Source organism: Ranitomeya variabilis, chromosome 3 (genome assembly GCF_051348905.1).
Source record: "Ranitomeya variabilis isolate aRanVar5 chromosome 3, aRanVar5.hap1, whole genome shotgun sequence".
Classification (NCBI taxonomy): Eukaryota; Metazoa; Chordata; class Amphibia; order Anura; family Dendrobatidae; genus Ranitomeya; species Ranitomeya variabilis.
The window spans coordinates 430,819,851-430,846,821 of NC_135234.1; positions in this window are offsets into that span (position 1 = coordinate 430,819,851).

The window sequence follows — 26,971 nt, forward strand, 5'->3', positions numbered from 1 at the left end:
AAATAAAAATAAGCATAGTTATAGATGATATGAAATTACCTAAAAAGAGAAAAATAAAAATAAACCTAGTCATAGATGAAATGAAAGCACCTAAAAATAGAAAAATAAAAATAAACCTAGTCATAGATGAAATGAAAGCACCTAAAAAGAGAAAAATAAAAATAAGCACAGTCATAGATGATATGAAAGCACCTAAAAAGAGAAAAATAAAAATAAGCATAGTCATAGATGAAATAAAAGCACTTAAAAAGAGAAAAATATGTACAACAAATGACTAAATGCCTAAGTGACTAAATGATACTTTAATGTTTAGAATTGAGAGTCCTCAGTGGTTGATACCTTTTAATGGCTAACTGAAAAGATGGTAACAAATTGCAAGCTTTCGAGACTACACAGGTCTCTTCATCAGGCATAGACTAATACAAATTCTGAAGAATCACATATTTATGCACAACATACCACAGAAAAGAAAAAAAAAAAACCATGGATAAGACAGGTGGCATGAAGCAGAATTACCATGAGTGATAAACAGTTATGTCCATAAATGATCTGTGATCTGGTCATGGTGTGACAGTATTTGCCTCTTGTATATGGTATTATTGATCATTTAAAAAAATGCATATGACACATTACCTTAAAGAAAAATGAATAAAACATGTATAAGTAACAAGAGTATCATATATTTTAAGACATATCTAATAGGCTAGAATAGAGTACGACCTGGCCAAAAGAGTCTACCTGTCACGATGGCGGCTTAAAAAAACCTTTTGGCCAAATCAAAAGCTGATGACTACATATGTGATTTGGTGTTTGATGGGAACTATTAAAGTGTGATTGGTGAGGACGTGGTGCAGAAGTGCAGTGAAGTTTGGAAGGTTTGAGGGGTAGAGGTGGAGCTGGGGTGGAGGCAGAGTTGGGGTGGATCCTGAGAAGAGTCTCAAGGGGGCCCAAAAATTTTGCCAGTATGGGTCCATGAAATTTTTGATGGCAGCCCTGTCTACTAGGGTTGAGCGAAACGGATCGTTCATTTTCAAAAGTCGCCGACTTTTGGCAAAGTCGGGTTTCGTGAAACCCGACCCGACTCCAGCATGGGGTCGGCCACGTGGTCGGCGATCTCGGCGCCAAAGTCGCGTTTTGTATGACGCCTTCCCCGCCATTTTTTCAGCCAATTAAAGAGTGTGGGCAGCGTGATGACATAGGTTCCGGCCTGGTTTCTGCGGCGTCATAGAGCCATATTACCGTTTGGGCTGCAGTGATTTCCGCAGTGAAACACAACATATGCTTTGCACGGAGGAGAGAGAGAGAGAGAGAGAGAGAGAGAGAGAATAAAAAAAATAATCCACATTGACTTGCAACTCGACCCTAAAAAAGCAAAAGTCGCTCAACCCTACTGTCTACCAGTAATATGGAAACCCCCTATATTTCCATTAACAGATGAAACATTTGAGTAGGGACTTGTTTTTTTGTGGATTGAGTTGAAGCTTTTATTAGGAACATTTTACATAACATTTGGGGTCACATTTATCCTGTGTTCTACGCTGAGCACTTACATCAGGGTTTCTATCTAAATCTCCAATTGATGAGATTCAGATGAAACCCCCGAGAGATCCATTCAGTATAATGAGGCAGCAGAGTTATTAGTCTGGCCTCTATTCAGCAGTGTCCTTCTTTTCAGAGGTGCACAAAACTGTAACAGGCTGCGCTTTTATGCATGCATAAAAAGATGGACACTGCTTTATGCATGTGTCATAGGATCACAGGCCAGAAGGTGACTACAGTGTCTCCAGCTGCCTCAATATAGGGAATGTTCTGCCAGGGGTTACATCTGAATCATGAATTTCAGAGTTGTATTTCAGAGATATATATGGAAACCCCAGTGTAAGTGCTCAGCATAGAGCTCAGGATAAATGTGAGCCAAGCCATAATGCGATCTTTGGGCAGCAGAATGAACAAATCAACAGCAGATGAAGAATTGGTTTTATTTATTTTTTCTGCCATTCCTTGTGCGGTATAAGTGAATAGACGACATTATTCTTCGAGTCACTGTGATTACAGCGCTACCAAATGTATATAGTTTTTTTTCTGTTGGTCTGCTGTCACTCACTAAATAACGCTTTTATTTGGAGAGATATAATTTTTCTATATTTTTGCTGACAGAGCCATATGAGGGCTTGTTTTTTGTGGCACGAAATGATGTTTTTATTGGTACCATTTTCGGTCACATAACTTTTTTTTATCGCTTTCTATTCCAATTTTTGGGAAGCAAAATGAATAAAACCCAGCAATTGAGGAATTGTTTTTGGGTTTTTTTCTTATTCCATTTACTATGTGGTAAAAGTGATAAGTTAGCTTTATTCTTCAGATCAGTGCGATTACAGTAATACCACATTTATATAATTTTTTGATGTTTTGATGATTTTACAAAATAAAATCTATTTCTATTTTATAGAAAAAAGAATTGTTTCTGCATCACTTTATTATGAGAGCTTTAACTTTTTTGTTTTTGCGTTGATGGAGCTGTATGGCATCTTATTTTTTGCGGAGCAAGATGACATTTTCAGTGATACCATTTATATTTACATTTGACTTTTTTATCTCATTTTATTCCACTTTTTGTTCAGTGGCATGACTAAAAACCATAGTTTTTTGCCATGTTTATTATTTTTTTTTTACAATGTTCACACGACCTATAAAACTGTCCTACTAGTTAACCCCTTGAGTTAACTAGTAGGACAGTTTTATAGGTTGGGTTGTTACGGACATGGCAATAACATACATGTGTTCTTTGTTTATTTTTGTTTTTACATAAATAAATGTATTTATCGGATTAATATGTTACAGAGCATTGTAAGAAACTCATTGATGGTTACCGGAAGCGGTTGGTCGCAGTTATTTTGGCTAAAGGTTGTGCAACAAGTATTAGGCTGAGGGTGCCAATACTTTTGCCTGGCCCATTTTTGGAGTTTTGTGTGAAATGATCAATGTTTTGCTTTTTGCTTCATTGTCTTTTGTGTTTTTTCATTTAAGACAAATTAAATGAAGATAATAATACCAAAAAAATTTGTGATTGCAATCATTTTCAGGAAGAAACTGAGTATTATCTGACAGAATTTCAGGGGTGTCAATACTTTTGGCCACAACTGTACCTATTTATTTCACCCACTTAATGCTGTAATAATCCACAATACTTGGGCCTCACAATCTAAATTCTCTATCAGTATGTCTTTAGAGTGAAGGAAGAAACCCGAGTACCTCATGGAAAACCATACAAACATGGAGTGAACATACAGTAAATGTTCTCTCAATCTAGATGCCATTGTCGTGATTGACAGTGGCATCTAGGGGCTTGAACGACCATGATTTTGATCCACAGCGTCATTTTTCTGCTTAATGGCTAACCTAAAAAAATGTATCCTCGGTCATTAAGGGGTTAAATATTAATCAAATACAAAACTCTATTCATTTTGATATATAAATCTAGCTATCTCTTTAGTAGTCAAACTGAGTTTGTAAGACGTGGCGGAGCTAAGATATTGATTTGGCATAGCTAGATATCATATTCAATTTTGCAATCTGTAGTTTTCTAAGAAAACTAGTGAATTTATTTTAAATCAAGGGAAGATTAAATTACACATGCAGCTTGTATATCTATCTGTCTTTCTATCTCTTACATTCTAGAGAAGTGTAAATTGTTGGATTCATTTAAAGCCTTTCTTTTTCTAAAAGTGTACTCATCTCTTTAGATTTAAGCTCCGGCTTTCTCAGTTAAAAGACAGCAGGACTCAAGTAAATATTAAGATGCATTTAATGCTATTTTTGAGAAAGTGTGCTATTATTTGACTTTGGTTTCCCACTCTACAGAGCACATTGCAGTTGCAAAAATGTAAAAGCACTCAGCTAATACTTTACTTTCTTACAGTCTTCCCGAGTGTTTTCTAAAAATACTTAACATTCGGCTAGAAAAAAATGTATTTTTGCAAAGGTAAAAAAGAAGATTTGGAAAACTTGCAGTACAATCTGTTTTCAACAGCAAAGCACAGAATGCCTTTTGCAGCACTTTTGTAATGTGGCCGGGGAAACTAAGCATTGGTCTTTGGTTGTGTTCCAAGAGGTATCCTCACTTGGGTATGGACCACATTAGTGATTTATCAAACAAAAACAAATATCCAGCTCTGTGATGGTATTTCTAAGACAACAATATCGATCTACTTAATTCATTTTAAGTGTATACTTTCAAAAGAAAGTAAGATATTATTTATAGTAGCTTGATACAGAAAGTTCTATGTTTACCAAATGCAACAAGTGACAGGTCTGAGATCCACATGTATTGGGTACAGAGTTATTGAATACGTTCATGAGGCCATAAAGCTACAGCAATGATATCTACAGAAGTTGCTAGATGAGAGTCACAGGACGTACAATATAGTGCATATAAACTTGAAAACCAACAGAAGAAGGCATGATTTGGACATATAATTATATTGTAGTATTAGGGGTGTAAATTGCAAGTGGCCCATATTTGCCATTTTACAAAGTTGCACTTTTATATTTTCTTTCAAAAACCCCTCTGAAGAGTTGCTGTCATTTTAAAAGGTTTCATCTTCGAGACAGAAGATAATTGTCGTTTTTAAACTTTTATAAAGACAGGTGCAGTGAGGAGGAGAGAAGAGCTAGAGGCAGACACATTCTGCTGCAATTGTTCCAGAAATGACAATTACAATTCTCCACATAAATTTTTGAGCACCAATTTTAATTTCATGTTCCTTTGAAGTATGAAATTATTATTTGTTTTTAAAGCACCATTACTTCCATGGTGCTGTAAACAAGAGGGTTCACATATAAAATACATATCTAAATCACATTAACCATATTAACAGTGCCAGACTAGCTCAGAGGGAGAAAGGAACATGCTTACAATCTACAGGATATAAGGGAAAAGCTGACAGTAGGTTGGAGGTTGTAGCAGTGGTTGTGAGGTGGCAGTGGGATATTGCAGGTTGTAGGTTTTTCTGAAGACATGAGTTTTCAGGTTGCATTTGAAGGATTGAATTCTGGAAGACATTTGGACATGCTGAAGCACTTCATTCTAGAGGATGGGGCATGCTCAGGAAAAATCTTGGAAATGATTGTGTGAAAAAGATACGAGAGTCAAGGAGAGAAGTGGATTTTGTGAGGACCAGAGATTACATGTGGGGAGTTAGATTGGAGATGTATGGAGTAGAAAGATTATGGACAGCCTTATAAGTTATTGCTAATAATTTAAACTGGATTCCCAGGGAACTGAAAGCCAGTGAAGTGAATGGCAGTGGGCAGAGATGAAGGAGTAGAGAGGGCAGAGGTGAATTATTCAGGCAACAAAGTTAAGGATGGACTGGAGAGTTGCAAGAGTGCTAGATGAGAGGCCAAAGAGAAGGGTTACGCTGAAGTAGCACACTTATGATACAGGGGAAAAGGTAATGTAAATTATTCTGATAGATAGATCTAGAAAAGGGATTGAGTGTGACAGGGGAAAGATGAGTTCAGTTTTGTCTACATTAAGTTTTAGAACACTTGATAAGAAGAAAGATATGGCAGATAGACAGTCTGGAATTTTTCAGTAGTCTGTTTTAGTAGGCTCCACAATCATGGGGAAGACTGCTGACTTGACAGGTGTCCAGAAGGCAATCATTGACACACTCCACAAGGAGGGTGAAGGCCCCGTCTCACATAGCGAGATCGCTAGCAAGATCGCTGCTGAGTCACAAGTTTTGTGACGCAACAGCGACCTCCATAGCGATCTCGCTATGTGTGACACGTACCAGCGATCAGGCCCCTGCTGCGAGATCGCTGGTCGTGTCGGAATGGCCTGGACCTTTTTTTGGTCGTTGAGGCCCCGCTGACATCGCTGAATCGGTGTGTGTGACACCGATCCAGCGATGTCTTCACTGGTAACCAGGGTAAACATCGGGTTACTAAGCGCAGGGCCGCGCTTAGTAACCCGATGTTTACCCTGGTTACCAGCGTAAATGAAAAAAAAACAAACAATACATACTCGCCTTCTGATGTCCGTCAGGTCCCTTGCCGTCTGCTTCCTGCTCTCACTGACTGCTGGCCGCACAGTGAGAAGTGAGAGCACAGCAGTGACGTCACCGCTGCGCTCTGCTCTCACTGTACGGCGGCACTCAGTCAGAGCAGGAAGCAGACGGCAAGGGACCTGGACACCGAAAGGCGAGTATGTACTGTTTGTTTTTTTTGGTAACCAGGGTAAACATCGGGTTACTAAGCGCGGCCCTGCGCTTAGTAACCCGATGTTTACCCTGGTTACCCGGGTGCTGCAGGGGGACTTCGGCATCGTTGAAGACAGTTTCAACGATGCCGAAGTCGTTCCCCTGATCGTTGGTCGCTGGAGAGAGCGGTCTGTGTGACAGCTCCCCAGCGACCACATAACGACTTACCAACGATCACGGCCAGGTCGTATCGCTGGTCGTGATCGTTGGTAAATCGCTATGTGAGACGGGGCCTTAAGCCACAAAAGGTCATTGCTAAAGAAGATGACTGTTCACAGAGTGCTGTATCCAAGCATATTAATGAAAAATTGAGTGGATGGAAAAAGTGTAATAGAAAAAGTTGCACAAGCAACCGGGATAACCACAGCCTTGAAAGAATTGTTAAGAAACTGTCATTCAAAAATTTGGGGGAGATTCACAAGGAGTGGACTGCTGCTGGAGTCATTGCTTCAAAAGGACATGGCTACAAGTGTCACATTCCTTGTGTCAAACCACTCATGATTGATAGACAATGACAGAAGCATTTTACTTGGGCCAAAGAGAAAAAGAACGGGACTGTTGCTCAGTGGTCCAAGATGTTGCTTGCTGATGAAAATAAATTTTGCTTTTCATTTGGAAATCAAGGTCCCAGAGTCTGGAGGAAGAGTGGAGATGCACACAATGCAAGCTGCTTGAGGTCTAGTGTGAAGTTTCCACAATCAGTTGTGGTTTGGGGAGCCATGTCATCTGCTGAAGTAGGTGCACTCTGTTTTATCAAGACCAAAGTCAGCGCAGCCATCTACCATGAAATTTTTGAGCACTCAGCAGTGCCACAGACTGATTGCCTCCATGCGACGCCACATTAATGTAGTAATTGATGCAAAAGGTGCCCCGACCAAGTACTGAGTGCATTTACTGAACATACATTTCAGTAGGCCAACAATTCGGATTTTAAAATCATTTTTCAAGCTGGTGTTATAAAGTATTCTAATTTACTGAAATAATGACTTTTGAGTTTTCATTGGCTGTAAGCCATAATCATCAATATTAACAGAAATAAACACTTGAAATAGATCAGTCTGTTTGTAATGACTCTATATAATATATGAGTTTCACTTTTTGTATTGAAGAACTGAAATAAATTTTAACCCTTTTGATGATATTCTAATTTTGTGAGAAGCACCTGTAGTGTATGAAATAAAAGCATATAAAAATCATATTTTATGTAAAGTCAATTCAGTAAATATCTAAGTAACCAATCCAATGTAGGTAATCACACAAATATCAATTTGAAGTGTAATATATGAAATATATGATGTTTAAATACCTTTCATTGTAATATATGAGAAACTATGCAATATAAATAAGATGTCTAAGACATAAAACTAGCTGTCAGAGCAGCAGAATAGTGGATTAAAGGCTTAAATCACAATGAAAAGCAACAATTTAAATTGTAAATGAAAACAGGAAAACATTTTTAAACATTTTAAGTTAAAGGTTGGTCCAATACCTTTAAAGCCTTGTTATAAATACTTGTCGTTAAGCCCTGAGCACTGTTGTAATTAGATTTATTATAAAATTCTGTACACTTCTGACTATCCTGCTATTTCTTATATTTTGTTTTTACTATACTTTACGTTCTGTGACTAGGGATGAAACGTCGGGTGGTAATCTGGGTGTTATGGACTGACCTGGGTTGGAGAAGTGGTATTGCAACCACTAGGGGCAGCAGCAGGTAATGTAGTCAGGGATAGCCAGAGGTCAGTACACAAGAGGAGAAATGTAGTTTGAAGGAGCAGCATGTAACATAGGCAGGGATAGCCAGAGGTTGGTACACAGAGCAGCAGTAGAATCATGAATATAAGCAGCAAGTGAAAGGAAGCTTGAAAGAGGCTGGTACCTCAATAATCATGCAAGGAAAGGAGTGCAATGCCAGGTTTTAATAGGGTGTTCAGTCATGGTGGAGCCAATTAGAAACTCAGGGTGGAAACCAACAGGAACTCTGGGTGGAGACCATCAGAAACAACATAGGTACAAGTAATTGGGTTAGCATGGAACTGTCCAGCAAGCTAAAGAGCCCCATTGAAAATATTGTTATCCAAACTGGTAAGGAAAAAAACTCTCCTCTTTCTCTGTAGCTATGGCTTGTAGTTATTGGTGGTTGTTATTGGAGAAAGCATTTGGTAGATCTATCTGTGACTGTTGCTAGGTTTTGAGTGTGTGATAATTCCCTTTCTTATTCTACTTTTGTTTGAACTCCATACTCCATTCCCCAGTGTTTACCTCTGTTGTTTATGTGTGTATATTGTATGATTGGTATTTTCCTTTATCCCTGTTCGTATTACCTGGTTAGTCTGGTTGGTGAATTACAGCACACTACTACTCCCCTGTTCCTTGGGTGGGTGAAGGGTACAGATTAAGGACAGAATCACAAGCTAAGACAAGGTATGTGGCCCCGGTGTCTTCACAATCAGAAATAATCTGGAAAGCAGGGTGAGCTAGCGTGCTCCTAGAATTAGGGATAGGAATGGAGCCCCTGTTCCTGAGACACCCAACAACAGAATCGTGACATTGTGACATTTTGTTTGACAGGAGTCAAAATCGAGACATCATTAGAGGCTGGGGCTGCACTGACTTCTCTGCAGCATGTATCTCCTCTTCTGAAACAGGACATCATCAGGGAGCTGTTCTGTGGCCAATGCAGTCCCCTGATAACAGGTGATTGAAAAGAGACCACATCCTCAGTTACCACCATCACGGTCTCTGCTTCTTACTCTGCAGTCTCTTTCCCTGAAATGAATTGTCATCAGGAGGCAATGCTTGAAGCAGTGTTAGTGACACCTGCAATGATGATTTGCTTGATGATGGTGGAAGAAGCTCAGCTCCAATTGCTACTTTTAGAGGAAGATGTATGAAACAGCCATCATCTGTCAGGAAAAGTATAGGCTCCAAAGGGACCCAACGTATGACAGATCATTACATCACATGTCAGGAATAGGTTAAAATTCAAACTGTCTGACACAGTTTCCTATGTTGATGGAGAAACAGGATGATCCTACAGACATAAGGTGGTTGGGCGATGCTGCTGATATTGCTGTGTCACAGAAATCATTTGAAATAAACTAAACTTCTTTTCTCTTTCTATAGTCCTTACAACTTTATTTAGAAGTTGACTTAATACAAGAACTACCAAATACAATTTCTGTCAGTTCGGAAACAAACCAGGAGTTTCACCAAACTGCAAAACAATTAGGACTGGGCTTGGAATAATACAGGAAGTTTGTAAAGAACAATTTGTGATTTGACCAAAATCAAAGGATAATAAAACCAAATAAACACAAAACTAATGGGAGTTCAGTGGTAAATATGATGGCGGTAGTGGACTAGCATAATCTTTTATCTCATCACTATCAGAGATTACCCATTAAAGATAGAAACAAATGTCAGCCAACATCAGGAGAACATTTACAAGTTACCTAAAAATTAGAAAAACTCACTGATTTCATTTTCAAACTATACAACAGTGTCCGCCTAACTGTAGTTTTCTTTTGATTTCATTCTTCATGATCATTTAAGTATTGGTAGGTGCTTTTCACTAAATTAGAATGTCATCAAAAAGTTAATTTATTTAAGTTCTTCAATACAAAAAGTGGAACTCATATATTACAGAGTCATTACAAACAGAGTGATCTATTTCAAGTGTTTATTTCTGTTCATGTTGGTGATTATAGCTTATAGCCAATGAAAACCCAAAAGTCATTATCTTAGTAAATTAGAATACTTTATAACACCAGCTTGAAAAATAATCTTAAAATCCAAAATGTTGGCCTACTGAAGTGTTTGTAAAGTAAATGCACTCAGTACTTGGTCGAGGCTCCTTTTGCATCAATTACTGCATCAGTGTGGCGTGGCATGGAGGCGATCAGCCTGTGGCACTGCTGAGGTGTTATGGAAGCCCAGGTTGCTTTGATGGCAGCCTTCAGCTCGCTTGCATTGTTGGGTCTGGTGTCTTTCATCTTGCTCTTGACAATACCCCAGAGATTCTCAGTGGTGTTAAAGTCAGGTGAGTTTGCTGGCCAATCAAGCACAATGATACTGTTGTTTTTAAACCAGGTATTGTTACTTTTGTCAGTGTGGACAGGTGCCTAGTCCTGCTGGAGAATGAAATTTCCATCTCCAAAAGCTTGTCGGCAGAGGAAAGCATGAAGTGATCTAAAAATTCCTGGTAGATGGCTGTGCTGACTTTGGTCTTGGTAAAACCCAGTGGACTTACATTAGCAGATGACATGTCTTCCCAAACCGTCACTGATTGTGGAAACTTCACACTAGACCTCAAGCAGCTTGTATTGTGTGCATCTCCACTCTTCCTCCAGACTCTGGGACCTTGATTTCCAAATGAAATGCAAAATGTACTTTCATCTGCATACAACACCTTGGATCACTGAGCTACAGTCCAGTTCTTTTTCTCCTTGGCCTAGGTAAGACCCTTCTGGTGTTGTCTATTGGTCATGAGTGGCTTGACACAAGGAATGTGACACTTGTAGCCCATGTCCTGGATACTTCTGTGTGTGGTGGGTCTTGAAGCAATGACTCCAGCAGCAGTCCACTCCTTGTGAATCTCCCCCAATTTTTGGAATGACCTTTTCTTAACAATCTTTTCAAGGCTTCGGTTATCTTGGTTGCTTGTGCACCTTTTTCTACCACACTTTTTCCTTCCACAGAACTTTCCATTAATATGCTTGGATATAACACTCTGTGAGCAGCCAGCTTCTTTAGAAAAGACCTTTTGTGGCTTACTCTCCTTGTGGAGTTTGTCAATGACTGCCTTCTGGACATCTGTCAAGTCAGCAGTCTTCCCCATGATTGTGGAGCCTACTGAAACAGACTAATTGACCTTTTTTAATGCTTAGGAAGCCTTTGCAGGTGTTTTTTGTTAATTTTCTGAATTTTTATTGACAGACTGAAATAAATTAACTTTTTGATCATATTCTAATTTTGTGAGAAGCACCTGTATGTTGTATGTTTCAAGCATTTTTACCTTAAAAATTTTGTTTTCTGCATCTCTCTTTGAGGTCTGAATTTCATATACGTGTTTTCGTTCTTCTTTTTATTAACTTCAGTTTAAAGCTATTTTTTTGTTTTTGTAAGACATTTAATTTCCAATACACAAGATTTATATCTAATAACAACACTATGGCTCCCATGTGGATATAGGCTGTGAGTTAGCACTTGAAATATTTCAGTTTATTCATTAGGGACTACCTGTATTAAGCAGACAAAAGTTCAACCTTTTTTAAATCGCTCTGATTTGGAAAGAATAGTAAATTGGCATAGTGCAAATACAGTTTCTATGTTTTACAGGCAGGTCTTTGCATGTTAATCCATCTGCTACATAAATATGGGCTTAAATTGCATAAAAATGGCAAGTGATATGCTATAGGATGATTCATTATATACATTTCAGGTTTAAATAAGGTCCATTAAATCATAAAATATAATTAAAGAGGTTGTCCACTAAAATGTGTATGAAAATAAGGCTTTCTTCAAATACCCTGTGTTTCCAAATGTGCCTGAGAACGGCGCTATCGCTGTCCGCTCATCCCCATCACATGACCCCCGGCTTTAGCTGCCTCTGATGTCCAGTCCCATGAACTTCCTGCACTCACACAGTCAAATTGTATAACTGGCCGGGTGGCGCTGGGCTCTACCCCCTCAGATGCTGCCTGTGTCTGTAGTCTGTGCTTGTGTCGCGTGTGAGTCTGCAGTGTACTGGGCTGGCTGCAGTTCCTGAAGAAGATAAAGCAGCAGCCATCAAGTCAGGTGAGGCACTGTATGAGTCATTGACACAGCGTATGTATTAGGGTATGTGCACACGTTCAGGAATTGGCAGCGCTTTGGACGCAGCGCTGTCGGCCATTGAACGCAGGTGAATCCACATGTGTTCACTGAACCGTGCGGATTCACCACGTCCAATACATTGCATGGGTGAAATTTATCTTGCGGAGCCTCGTGTCTCTGTAAGATAAATACGTGGTCAAAATTGTTGGTACCCCTCGTTTACTGACAGAAAAACCCACAATGGTCATAGAAATAACTTGAATCTGACAAAAGTAATAATAAATAAAAGATCTATGAAAATGAACAAATGAAAGTCAGACGTTGCTTTTCAACCATGCTTCCACAGAATAAAAAAAAAAAAAACTTATGTAATAGGCATGGACAGAAATGATGGTACCCTTAACTTAATATTTTGTTGCACAACCTTTTGAGGCAATCACTGCAATCAAACGATTCCTGTAACTGTCAATGAGACTTCTGCACCTCTCGTCAGGTATTTTGGCCCACTGCTCAAGAGCAAACTGCTCCAGTTGTTCCGTGTTTGAAGGTTGCTTTTTCCTGATGGCATGTTTCTGCTCTTTCCAAAGATGCTCAATAGGATTTAGGTCAGGGCTCAAAGAAGGCCACTTCAGAATAGTCCAATGTTTGACTCTTAGCGATTATTGGCTGTTTTAAGCTGTGTGTTTTGGGTCATTATCCTGTTGCAAGACCCATGACCTGCGACTGAGACCAAGCTTTCTGACACCACGCATCACATTTCTCTCTAGAATACCTTGATAGTCTTGAAATATCATTGAACCCTGCACAGATTTTAGACACCCTGTGCCAGATGCAGCAAAGCAGCCCCTGTACATAACAAAGCCTCCTCAATGCTTCACAGTAGGGACAGTGTTATTTTCTTGATATGCTTCATTTTTCCGTCTGTGAACATAGAGCTGATGTGCCTTGCCAAAAAGTTAAACATTTTTCTCATCTGTCCATAGGACATTCTCCCAGATGCTTTGTGGCTTGCCAACTTGTAGTTTGGCAAATTCCAGTCTGGCTTTTTTATGATTTTTTTCAACAATGGTGTCCAGCTTGGTCGTCCACTTTGGCTCATGCAACGACGGATGGTGCGATCTGACACCAATGTTCCTTGGGCTTGAAGATCACCTTTAATCTGTTTAGAAGTTTTTCTGGGCTCTTTTGTTACCATTCGCATTTTCCGTCTCTTTGATTTGTCATCAATTTTCCTCCTGCGGCCATGTCCAGGGAGGTGGGCTACAGTCACATGGATCTTAAATTTCTGAATAATATGTGCAACTCTAGTCACAGGAACATCAAGCTGCTTGGAGATGGTCATATAACTTTTACCTTTAACATGTTTGTCTATAATTTTCTTTCTAATCTCCTGAGACAACTCTTTCCTTTGCTTCCTCTGGTCCATGTTGAGTGTGATACACACTGTCACCAAACAGCACAGTGAGTATCTGTAGCCCTATATACAGGCCCACTCACTGATTCCAAGATTGCAGACACCTTTGATGCTAGTTAGTGGACACACCTTGATTTAACATGTCCCTTTTGTCACATTATTTTCAGGAGTACCATCATTTCTGTCCAGGCCTATTTCATGAGTTTTATATTTTTTTTTATTCTTTGGAAGCATGGTTGAAAAGCAACGTCTGACTTTCATTTGTTCATTTTGATAAATGTTTTATTTATATTTACGTTTGTCAGATTCGAGTTATTTCTGTGACTATTGTGGGTTTTTCCGTCATTAAACGAGGGTAACAACAATTTTGACTACTGGTGTAGATATGCTGCGGTCTGGAAAGATGAGCCGCATATTCATCTCTACAGGTGATCTGCGGGTGTCAAGAAGCATAGTGGACATGGGATTTCTTGAAATCCCATCCACTACGCTGCAGCAGCTGGACGTTGTGCAAGTATGCAACCTCCAACCTGCAGCATTTACTGATCGTGTGCACCTACTCTAATGTATGTTATGTAACTAATTTAGTGTTCTTCATCATCCCAGCAGAGTGCATTGCTGTGTATGCTCTGCATCCCACACAGTCCCTGCTCTCTTCAGCTAGGTATGTTTTGTTTCAGTGGCGTAACTACAAAGTTATGGGCCCCGGTGTGAACTTCCAAATGGCCCCCCATGCCAACATTTTTACATTAATTACCCTCACTAACCTTCTATTTAATGCGCTATTGGTGATAGCATGCAAGGTATATATATATATATATATATATATATATATATATATAGAGAGAGAGAGAGAGAGAGAGAGAGATATTGATATATATACATATACAGTCCACAATTCTGTTTTCATTTGGCAGCTGTCAGTGTACAGCTCAGTAAATGCTGCTGCACTCCAGATCTCCACAGATCTGGAGGGTTTTTATAGGACACCAATAAATTCTTTAAAAAATACAACAGATTACTTACAGTACAGTACTAGGCAATCTAGTTTTAAATGCCAACATGCCAAATGTAAACCCCAAAAAGATCTTGCCAGCACTCACTTGAAATAAACATGAGCATCAGCAAACATAACAATGCCATTGCTGAAAGAGATAGCACAGGACATTGCAGAACCTTTATCCAGAATCTATCTTCAAAAAAGGAAAGAAGTTGAAGCCAGGAAATTACAGGCCAGTGAACCTTACTTCCATACCAGGAAAGATCTTTGAACAAATTATTAATCAACATGTACGTAAGCACTTGGATAAGAAAACAGTAATTAACCAGAGCCAGCATGAGTTGGTAGCAAACAAGTCATGCCAGACTAATCTAATTTCCTTCTATGATAAATCACTGACTTGGTGGATCAGGGAAATGCGGTAGTATATCTCGACTTCAGCAAAGCATTTGATAAAGTATCTCATACTATCCTTATTGAAAAAAATACTAAGTGTGGGATTGCCAAGGGTACGGTTAGATGGATTTATAACTGGAAAAAATAGCAAAAAAGGCAGAGATGCTTACCTGCCTAGGCCTCCGAACAAATGCATTATCAGGATGCAGTGGACCCATGTAGTTAAGATGGCAGCTACACAGGTGTAGAAATACCAATAAGGCAGCCACTCACAACCTACCAAATTAATGAAGGGGGTGGCTGCTTGGCATATGACTGCACATTAGAGACTTGTATGTGGCACTGTTCACACAATGGGAATGCACAGCATCCAGGTTAACAGCCTATTAGTGACACCCTTCTATTAGCTCAGGCGGGCTGCCCAGCGCTATTAAGATGCATCCCATGTGAACAGACAGCACAGTTTACAAGACAGAGTGGGCCCAACTGCACCCCAAAAAAATGCAAAAAGCACATATAAAAAAATATGTGAGGTATTAGTTTTAGTGTTGAGCATTCCGATACTGCAAATATCGGGTATCGGCCGATATTCGCTGTATCGGAAGTCCGATACCGAGTTCCGATATTTTTGTGATATCGGAAATCGGAATCGGAAGTTCCCAGTGTATGGTTCCCAGGGTCTGGAGGAGAGGAGACTCTCCTTCAGGCCCTGGGATCCATATTCATGTAAAAAATAAAGAATAAAAATAAAAAATATGGATATACTCACCCCTCCGGCGGACCCTGGACCTTAGCGGTGCAACCGGCAGCCTCCGTTTCTAAGAATGCAGTGAGTGTACAGGACCTGCAATGACGTCGCGGTCTTGTGATTGGTCGCGTGACCGCTCATGTGACCGCTCACGTGACCGCGATGTCATCGAAGGTCCTTCACTCACTGCATTCTTAGGAACGGAGGCTGCCGGTTGCACCGCTAAGGTTCAGGGTCCGTCGGAGGGGTGAGTATATACATATTTTTTATTTTTATTCTTTATTTTTTACATGAATATGGATCCCAGGACCTGAAGGAGAGTTTCCTCTCCTTCAGACCCTGGGAACCATCCAGGATACCTTCCGATATTTGTGTCCCATTGACTTGTATTGGTATCGGGTATCGGTATCGGCGATATCCGATATTTTTTGGATATCGGCTGATCCAATCCGATACCGATACTTTTGAATATTGGAAGGTATTGCTCAACACTAATTAGTTTATATTCTGGCCAAAATATGTAAGCTCGTAACCCAACGTCAAGGGTCCCCATGCTTACGTGTCCTACTCTAACCAATGCAAGCACAAAAAAAGGATTCAGAGATCCTGACTGGCTCAGCGATGGTACTTGAAGAGTAGTAATAAATAATTGCAAATCCAATTGGAAGAGTGTTTTCAGTAGAGTACCACAAGGCACTTTATTGTATTGTTTAACAATTTTATAAATGACCTACATAAGGGAACTCAAGGTAAACTACTCAAATTTGCAGACTATGCAAAGCTAGGAGGCATAGCTTACAGTAGAGAATACAGAGAAAGGATTCAGAAGGATCTAGTTAAGCTTGAACAATGCACAGCAACTAATAGAATGGTATGTAACAGGGAGAAATGCAAGATTCTACATCTGGGCTAGAAAAATGGAAATTACATTTACAGAATGGGAGGAATAGAATTAGGCAACATCATGTGTGAAAAAGACTTGGGTTTATTAATAGATCACAAACTGCACATGAGCCAACTGTGTGATGCAGGTGCAAAAAAGCAAATGATAGTTCAGGGATGTATTAAGCGAAGCATAGAGTCAAAATTACTTGAAGTAATTATCTCTGTCTATTCCTCCTTGGTGAGACCTCATTGGGAATACTGTGTCCAGTTCTGATATTGAACAGCTGGAGCAAGTTTAGATAAGAGCTACCAGGTCGGTGAGCGGACTGCACATTATGTCCTACTAGGAACAATTAAATGATCTGGGAATGTTTAGCTTGCAAAAAAGAAAGATAAGAGGAGAATTCATAGCTGTCTACCAATATCTGAAAGGATGTCATAGTGTAGAGATTTCATTCTTAGTTCATTCATTTGCACATAGAAGCACAAGAAGCAATGGAATTAAACTGAACAGGAGAAGATACATATTTGAAAAAAAATTTTGACAGTGAGGGTGATCAATGATTGTAACAGACTGCCATGAGACGTGGTGAGTTCTTCTTCAATGAAAGTCTTCAAACAGAGTCTGGACAGACATCTGTTTTAGATGATTTAGTGAACACTGCATTGAGCAAGGGGTTGGACATAGTGATGGACGAGCACTAAAATGCTCGGGTGCTTGTTTCTCGGGTCGAACAAATTTGAATACTCAGGTACTCAACCCAAGCACCGAGCCCAATGTAAGTCTTTGGGAAGCCTCAGCATTTTTACCGTGATCCCCCCGTGGGTCCTTTTAAGGTCTAAAAACATCTGAAAATTATGTAAACGCTGCTCAAATGACACAGGGAAATCATGGGGATCGCCCCTGGAAGCATTCCTGACTCCTAGGTCACAGCTGTAAGCAATGTTGTCAGTTTCACCCCATTTTTACAGGTGCACCAAACAATATACAAAAACTAAACCAAAATGGATTTTGCTGGGAAATATGTTAAGGTACATCCTTTCCAGAGTACTGAGTTGTATATAAGGCAAAATAATTAACCCCAGACCAAAATGTTCCTCCACTACTTGGGCTATGTTCACACGCAGCATTTTTGATGCGTTTTTCAACTTTAACATTGCTTTCAACCAATACAGATGCATTCATTGGGAAATGTCATTGTAACATTTAACAACCCTAGCTAGCCATGTGGTGTGTGACACATAAGGAGACACATCTTGTTTCATTTATGAAGTAGGGACTCTTAATGTCATAAACACTATTTTTAGAGAGGCATCAGGCGGCATTAATATTCTTAAAGGGCCATTATTAAACATTGGGTCTCCTATACTGTTATTGCCTTTGCAGTGAGTGGCTGGGCTGCCAAGAATTATCAAGCACCCCAATACCCCTTTCACGAGAGGTACAGGAGGGCTTCCTGAAAAAATGTTGCATTGAATGCAAGGCCTGCCCTGCTATCAAGTCATATGCACCCCAAGAATCCTTTAAACCCAGGTACTGGATGGCCACAGGAAAATCCACTTCACATTATTCATTTTGTACTCCCATACTGTTTTCTTATGTATTGACTGCAAGGCCTGCCCTGCTACCAAGTCATATGCACCCCAATAAGCCTTTTGAACCCAGGTACTGGATGGCCACAGGAAAACCCACTTCACATTCTTGAGTTGGTCCTGCCATAATGTTTCCTCATGCATTCAATGCGAGGGCCACCTTGAGCCAAATTTGCACGCACCCCAATCCCTCCTTGGAAGAAACATGGAGGAGGGCCTCATAAAAAAACAGTCCCATTACAAAGGAGCGGGTCTCCCAGACTCGTAATGCCCATACACTAAGTGTATGGGCTGACAAACATGTCCCAATGGGAGGTACATTTTGAAAAAATTTTTATGGGGATAATAGACAACTTTGCCAAAAAATAGACTGGCTGTAGCAACATAGAACATGTTCACCTTGGTGATCTAGTGGCGGTGGATGATGAGATGTGGAGGAAGGCCTCATTAAAAAATAGGCCCAATTTAAAGGACCAGGTGTCCTATACTTGGAATGCCCATATACTAAGTGTATGGGCTGACAAACATTTCACTATGGGGATAACATTTTTAAAACATTTTTTATGGGGATCATAGACACCCTTGCCAAAAAATAGAATGGCTGTAGCAGCATAGACCACGTTCACCCTGGTGATCTAGTGGCTGTGGATGATGAGATGTGGAGGAAGGCCTCATTAAAAAAATAGGCCCAATTTAAAGTAGCAGGTCTCCTAGACCTAAATGCATGGGCTGACAAATATTTCCCCCTGGGGGAGTAAAAATTTTTGCCTTGAAATTAGTAACGGGCATCATAGAAACACCCTTGAACAAAAATTGAATGACTTTTGCATCACGGAATACGTTCACCCTGGTTTTATAGTGGTTGTGGATGATGAGGATGAGGATAATGAGGAGGATAACACCAAATAGACAAAATCAGGAAGCATATACCCTTGTGTGGTGGTGAAGAGGTGCATGAGAATGCACCTCCACAAAAAAATAATGTATTTGAGGTTATTTTTTTGCTGTTTTCATTTGGTGGTGTACAGAAGTCTTGCCCAATGGTGTATATTTTCCGTTATCCTTGTGTGTGCTAACTGTGGATATTGATGTTGTATTACCTCTTCACTGGGTGGTGGGCGGAGGTTTCAGCCTATGGTTGAAACAGGAGACAGGGTGAGGTTCGAGGCCTGGACATGCACACCATAAGTGTAAACTCCAGGTAGAGGGTCAGTCAGGATTTCCCTAGTCTGAGGGAAATTGCAGGGGCCCGGGTTATTAGCTCTCGCTCACTTAGTCTCCCCGTGACATTATAATCGGCCCAACAACACAAAAGAAAAAAAAAAAAGGGGTTTCTTTTTTTTCTTTTGTCATGGATCCCATGACTTCCATAACCCGCCAGTTGGAGGCGCTGTCTCTACAGGTCACTGAGTTGAGGGGGGCAGTTCAGCAACAGGGACTAGCAGTATCTAATGTGCAAGCTGGAGCGACAGGAAGAGTTGCTGAGCCTAAATTCCCTTTGCCTGAAAAATTTGCTGGGGAACGCAGTAAATTTGTTACTTTTCGTGAAGCTTGCAAACTATATTTCCGTATGCGCCCGATCTCCTCGGGTTATGAGGCTCAGCGTGTGGGCCTGGTGTTGTCATTGTTAAGCGGGGATCCTCAAGCATGGGCGTTTTCTTTGCCATCTGATTCTGCTGCATTTGACTCTGTGGAGAGTTTTTTTTCCTCTCTTGGAAAAATCTACGATGAACCTGACAGAATGGCTCTAGCAGAATCTAAGAAACGCACTATTCGCCAGGGGGAGCGAGTTGCAGAGGATTTCTGTTCTGAATTTCGTCGCTGGGCGATCGATACACAATGGAATGATCCAGCATTGCAGAGTCAGTTTATTCATGGGGTTTCTGGAAGGGTTAAAAAAGCCCTTCTGATGTACGAGACTCCTGCTTCTCTAGATTCCGCTATGAGTCTGGTTGTCCGCATTGATCGCCGTTTGCGTCAGGGGGAGCATGAGACACTGCCTATGGGAGAGGGTTTAGGTTCACGTGAGGTTGCTGCAGGTGAGCCCACGGAGCCTATGCAAATCGCAGGGGTGTCACATGTGGAGCGTCAAGCCCCTGAGCTCAGGAAGCAGGGAGCCTGTTTTTACTGTGGTAAAACTGATCATTTTATTAACATCTGTCCTCTGCTGTCTAAGAAAAACGCAACGGCGGAAAACTTCTAAGCTCAGAGGGTGTGGAGGAGACCAATCTGAGCTTATGTATATCCTCCATGGTGGTTTCTCAATGCATGCTCACTGATAAGGTTTTTTCGCTGGCAGTGAGCTGCCAATTACTGTTTTTGTGGATAGTGGTTCAGCCACAAATCTCATTGATGAGGAGTTTGCGCGCACAGCAGGTTTTAGGATTGAAAAACTGTCTCATCCTATCCGCGTGGTCACCATCAATGCTGCTCCTCTCTCTCAGGGGGAGATTACTGAATTTGTGGCTGAGGTGAAACTCCACATTGGGGTTCTACATTCCGAGTGGGTTACATGTAAGGTGCTCAGGAATCTTCCTGCTCAGGTGGTTTTGGGTTTTCCTTGGTTGTCCATGCACAACCCGGTAATTGACTGGAAAACTCAGGACATAATTCAGTGGAGCGAGTTCTGCCAGGAGAATTGCCTGGCCACATGTGTGGCTGCGGTGACTTCAAGCGTTCCAGAGACACTTCGGGATTTTGTGGATGTGTTCTCTGAAAAGCGTTGTTCAGAGTTGCCGCCACATCGTCCTTATGACTGTTCTATCAGGTTTAAACCAGGGGCCAAGTTGCCTAAAGCAAGGATGTTTAACATTTCCAGTCCGGAGAGACAAGCGTTAAAAGATTATATTGCTGAAAGCTTGAGCAAAGGGCACATCTGGCCGTCATCCTCGCCGGTGGCAGCAGGGTTCTTCTTCGTGAAGAAGAAAGATGGCGGATTACGCCCGTGTTTGGATTTCAGGGAGTTGAACCAGATTACAGTTCGTGATCCATACCCGATGCCACTGATACCAGATTTGTTCAACCAGGTGGCGGGTGCTAAGTGGTTTACCAAGCTTGACCTCAGGGGGGCGTACAACCTCATAAGAGTCCGTGAAGGTGATGAGTGGAAGACGGCTTTTAATACCCCTGAGGGTCATTTTGAAAATTTGGTGATGCCTTTTGGGTTGACTAACGCACCTGCAGTGTTCCAACATTTCATCAATGATGTGTTCTCGCATGTTTTGGGGAAATTCGTTATCGTGTACCTAGATGACATCCTCATATATTCTTGCGACCGTGATGCTCATTTAAATCATGTCAGCAGGTGTTACAGCTTCTCAGAGAGAATAAGCTGTATGTTAAACTTGAGAAATGTGTATTTTCTGTTCAAGAGTTGCCTTTCTTGGGTTATATTGTGTCTGCTTCTGGTTTTAAAATGGACGCCGCTAAGGTGCAAGCGGTGCTGCATTGGGAACGTCCTGATAACCTCAAAGCACTTCAGCGGTTCCTTGGGTTTTCTAACTACTATAGGAAATTTATCAAGAATTTTTCCATCATTGCTAAACCGCTAACTGACATGACTAAAAAGGGTACCAATTTCTCCGTTTGGCCTGAGGCTGCTGTGCGCACATTTGAATTTCTTAAGAACAGTTTTGTTTCAGCCCCCATTCTTGTGGAGCCAGACGTATCAAAACCCTTTGTTGTGGAAGTCGATGCGTCTGAGGTTGGTGTGGGGGCGGTACTATCTCAAGGCTCATCTTTGAGTGGTTTGCGTCCGTGCGCCTATTTCTCCAAGAAACTGTCGTCCTCTGAACGTAACTACGATATCGGCAACACGGAGTTGTTGGCAATCAAGTTGGCCTTTGAGGAATGGCGACACTTCTTGGAGGGGTCGGTACATCAGGTTACTGTTATTACCGATCATAAGAATCTGCTGTATTTGGAGTCAGCCAAGCGTCTGTCCCCCAGGCAGGCTCGCTGGGCATTGTTTTTCACGCGGTTCAATTTTGTTGTCACTTACAGACCAGGGTCTAAAAACACTAAGGCAGATGCTCTGTCCAGGTGTTTTCTGGGGGGTGAACCTCGGGAAGATCCAGTACCCATCCTCCAAAAGGGTGTTGTGGTTTCGGCTCTCACTACCGAGGTTGAGGCTGAGATTGCCAAGGCTCAAGAGGAGGTACCATCTGAGCTTCCCATCAACAAATCTTTTGTACTGCTTCATCTCCGTTTAAAAGTTTTGGTGGAGCATCATGATGCTGTCCTGGCTGGCCACCCAGGGGTTAGCGGTACCTTGGAGTTGGTGTCACGTCGGTTTTGGTGGCCCAAGATCCGACAGGATGTGGACTCATACGTGTCAGCTTGTACCATGTGTGCTAGGGCTAAGACGCCCCGCTCCCGTCCTGTTGGCACACTACTTCTTCTTGAGGTACCTAGTAAGCCATGGACGGAAATCTCCATGGATTTCATCACTGATTTGCCCTCCTCAGCTGGGAACACGATCATCTTGGTGATTGTTGATCGGTTTTCTAAAATGTCGCACTTTGTGTCTTTGCCTTCGTTGCCTAACGCTAAGACTCTGTCTCAGGTATTTGTGCAGGAGGTGGTCAGACTTCATGGGGTTCCATCTGACATCGTGTCTGATAGGGGGTCTCAGTTTGTGGCAAAATTTTGGAAAGCATTTTGCTCACGGCTGGGGATCAAGTTGTCTCATTCTTCGGCGTTCCATCCTCAGTCAAATGGTCAGACTGAGCGTATGAACCAAAATTTGGAACAGTACCTACACTGCTTTGTCTCTGATAACCAGGAGGAGTTGTCTACCTTTCTTCCTTTGGCTGAGTTTGCCATCAATAATCACCACCAGGAGTCGTCTGGGGAGTCTCCGTTTTTTTGTGTTTACGGGTTACATCCTCAATTTTGTACCTTGAGTCAGAGGGGCTCTTCCGGCATTCCGGAGGAGGATCAGTTAGGAGCACAATTGTCATCAGTCTGGAGGAGAGTTAAACAGCGCCTGTTGAGTGTGGGTGCTAGGTACAAACGTGTGGCTGACAGTAGGCATGTGCCAGGTCCGGACCTGAGTGTGGATGACTGGGTGTGGTTATCCACAAAAAACATAAGACTCAAAATACCGTCCCTTAAATTGGGTCCATGGTTTATTGGTCCATTTAGGGTCACCGCCGTCATTAACCCAGTAGCGTACCGATTGGAGCTTCCTATGGTGTATAAGATGCACAATGTGTTCCACAGGTCTCTTCTAAAGAAGGTGGTGGGTTCTGTGGACGCGGTGCCTATGCCACCTCCAGTCTTGGTGGATGGTAATTTGGAGTTTGAAGTCTCCAAGGTGGTTGACTCTCGTGTAGTGTGTCACACTTTACAGTACTTGGTACACTGGCGTGGTTATGGGCCTGAGGAGAGGTCCTGGGTACCAGCCTCGGATATTCATGCGGATCGGCTGGTCAGGTTTTTTCATCGTCGCCATCCAGACAAGCTGGGTCCTATAAGCTGTGAGGGCCCTGGGGTCCCTCGTAGAAGGCGGGGTACTGTCATGTCGGACGCTGTTCAGACCAGGTCGTTCGACAGACAGCGGTAATTCCGGTTTTGACCACTGTTTGCTCATTGGCGTCAGCTAGATTTTATCTAGCTGTTCCGGGGTTAATTTACCTGATCCTCGGATTGGAAGCTGGGCCATGCCCATTGCCTTTAAATAGTTCTCCTGATCATTGGGCGTCGCTGATTATAGCTTCTGTCTTGTGCGTTGTTATCTCGGTCTGGAGTGGAGAGCTGGTTGTTGGAGATTCATTGCTGGTGGTGTATTTTCCTTAGTCTTATTTACTCCTTCCTATATTTGTATTTATTTTGCCCTGCACATTTATAGTATATTCCTGAGTGACTGCAGCGTGGTGTATATTTTCCTTTATCCTTGTCTGTGCTAACTGTGGGTATTGGTGTATTACCTCTTCACTGGGTGGTGGGCAGAGGTTTCAGCCTAGGGTTGAAACAGGAGACAGGGTGAGGTTCGAGGCCTGGACATGCACACCATCAGTGTAAACTCCAGGTAGAGGGTCAGTCAGGATTTCCCTAATCTGAGGGAAATTGCAGGGGCCCGGGTTATTAGCTCTCGCTCACCTAGTCTCCCCGTGACACACGTGTCCAGCTTGGATATCCAATAATTAAAAGGCACAGAGGAAGTTTGTAAGATCAGCAAGGTACTCCCTCAGCATCTTCCCAAACATTGCACTTTTTGTGACGGCACCCCTTGCTTCTGTGCCGGCGCGATGGGAGGGCCTGGGAAAACTGTCCCAGAACGTTGCCATTGTTCCCCTGCCTATGCTGGATTGTACTTCTGTCTCTCTTGCATGAACTCCTTGGTTGTACAACAAACTCTGATGTCTGCTGCCAGCTTTGTCAGATGGGAATTTTTTTAGTAATTCCACTACAAGTGCCCTATGGTACTGCAACATTTTAGTACACCTGTCTGTATCTGGAAGAAGAGATTGAAAGTTCTCCTTGTAGTGTGGGTTTAGAAGTGTCATCAACCAGTAATGAGTGTCACCAAAAATGTTAATAATGTCAGGGTCACGGGAAATGCAGCGCAACATAAAGTCAGCCATGCATGCCAAACTGCTAACCCGCAATACTTCCATGTCTTCACCAACAGGACGACTGACCATGCTGTCTTCCTCCTCCTCCTTATCCTCCTACTCCTCCTCCCTGTCCTCAGGCCATCCAAACTGAACAGACAATATATCGGCTGTGCTTACAGTACCATCTGTAGTGCATGAAAGTAGCTCCTGTTCTTCCTCCTCCTCCTCTTCCTCATTGTCTACCAATCCACGTTGGGACAACATGAGGCTAAGCTGTGTGTAATCGCCCTGTATGGTTCCTTGCTTCATGTCCTCCTGCTCCGCCTGCAATGCACCCTCTTTAATTGTGAGTAGAGAGGTTTTCAGAATGCAGAGAAGTGGGATGGTGATGCTAATTATGGCGTCATCGCCACTCGCCATCTTGGTGCAGTCCTCAAAGTTTGGAGGATGGTACATATGTCTGACATTCATTTCCACTCCTGAGGTCTTATGTGTGGAGTCCGAACTAAATAACGACGGCCTTGTTGATGCTGGTAGTCAACAACTGCCCTCTTCTGCTCACAAATCCTTTCCAACTAGTGTTGAGCGATACCGTCCGATACTTGAAAGTATCGGTATCGGAAAGTATCGGCCGATACCGGCAAAGTATCGGATCCAATCCGATACCGATACCCGATACCAATACAAGTCAATGGGACTCAAGTATCGGACGGTATTCCTGATGGTTCCCAGGGTCTGAAGGAGAGGAAACTCTCCTTCAGGCCCTGGGATCCATATAAATGTGTAAAAGAAAGAATTAAAATAAAAAATATCGCTATACTCACCCTCCGACGCAGCCTGGACCTCAGCGAGGGAACCGGCAGCGTTGTTTGTTTAAAATTCGCGCTTTTACTTGGTTACGTGAAGTCCCGGCTTGTGATTGGTCAGGGCGGCCATGTTGCCGGGACGCGGACCAATCACAGCAAGCCGTGACGAAATTACGTCACGGCTTGCTGTGATTGGTCCGCGTCCCGGCAACATGGCCGCCATTAACCAATCACAAGCCGGGACGTCACGGGAGGCTGGACACGCGCCCATTTTAAAAAGCGCGCGTGTCCAGCCTCCAGTGACATCCCGGCTTATGATTGGTCACGGCGCCATGTTGCCGGGACGCGGACCAATCACAGCAAGCCGTGACGAAATTACGTCACGGCTTGCTGTGATTGGTCCGCGTCCCGGCAACATGGCCGCCATTAACCAATCACAAGCCGTGACGTCACGGGAGGCTGGACACGCGCGCTTTTTAAAATGGGCGCGTGTCCAGCCTCCCGTGACGTCCCGGCTTGTGATTGGTTGCGCCGCGGTCAACCAATCACAAGCCGGGAGGCTGGACACGCGCGCTTTTTAAAATGCGCGCATGTCCAGCCTCCCGTGACGTCACGGCTTGTGATTGGTTGCGTCTCCCATGTGACTGCGACGCAACCAATCACAAAGCCGGGACGTAATTTTAAAATCCTTAAGGACCTGAAATTACGTCACGGCTTGCTGTGATTGGTTGCGTCTCCCATGTGACTGCGACGCAACCAATCACAACGCCGGAACGTAATTTTAAAATCCTGAAGGACCTGAAATTACGTCACGGCTTGCTGTGATTGGTTGCGTGCCGGTCACATGGGCGGCACGCAACCAATCACAAGCCGGGACTCACGTAAAGGAAAGAAAAGCGCGAATTTTAAACAAAGAACGCTGCCGCTTCCCTCGGTAAGGTGCAGGCTGCGTCGGAGAGGTGAGTATAGCAATATTTTTTATTTTAATTCTCTCTTTTACACATTTTTACATTAATGTTGTTTCGATACCGATACCCGATATCACAAAAATATCGGATCTCGGTATCGGAATTCCGATACAGCAAGTATCGGCCGATACCCGATACTTGCAGTATCGGAATGCTCAACACTATTTCCAACATATGCAGTGTAGAGTTCCAACGCATGGGGACATCACACACCAGTTGGTGAGCCAGAAGCTGCAAATGCTGCTGAAGCACAGCAAGGGCAGCTGAAGCTGTAGTTGACTTTCTAAAATTGGCAAACAGGAGGCGTACTTTCACTAGCAGATACTGCAGGTCAGGTAGCTTTTGAGAAAACATTGAAAGACGATGTTAAGCACATAGGTCAGGCAAGGTACGTGTGTGAGCTCACCTTGCCTCAGAGCTGCCACCAGGTTGTAGCCATTGTCACACGACCATGCCTGGCTGTAAGGCTGTAAGTTCAGCATTGTCAACCAAAAATCTGACTGCTCTTTTGGCACCAT